Below are 336 nucleotides of genomic sequence, written 5' to 3'. Positions count from 1 at the left end.
GAAGACGCGCGGATATCAAACAAACACCGTGCCCATAGATTTATGTCTAAGAAGGAACAGAGATTGGTATTATCTGGATAAAAGGTATGTCAATTACTGATCTGGTTATGAAACACGGGTTGGCGTCCACGAACTTGCACATACAGTCATAGGTAAAGTTAAGATCACACATCAGTAGTAACATCTGCGTAGTTACAAAGGCAGTTTTTTAGAGCACCTAGCCCTATGTACAGCCCTAATCCTCAGCTCTGATTCCCTTCAACCCGAACCCCTCCCCTGACCCTAAGTAATCACCCATCCGCCCCTAAGCCTACCCACAACCCCTATCCACGATTT

This window comes from Plasmopara halstedii, assembly GCF_900000015.1.
Source record: "Plasmopara halstedii genome assembly, contig: Scaffold_816, whole genome shotgun sequence".
Lineage (NCBI taxonomy): Eukaryota > Oomycota > Peronosporomycetes > Peronosporales > Peronosporaceae > Plasmopara > Plasmopara halstedii.
The sequence above is the reverse complement of the archived record's forward strand: the minus strand, read 5'-3'. Positions refer to the sequence as shown.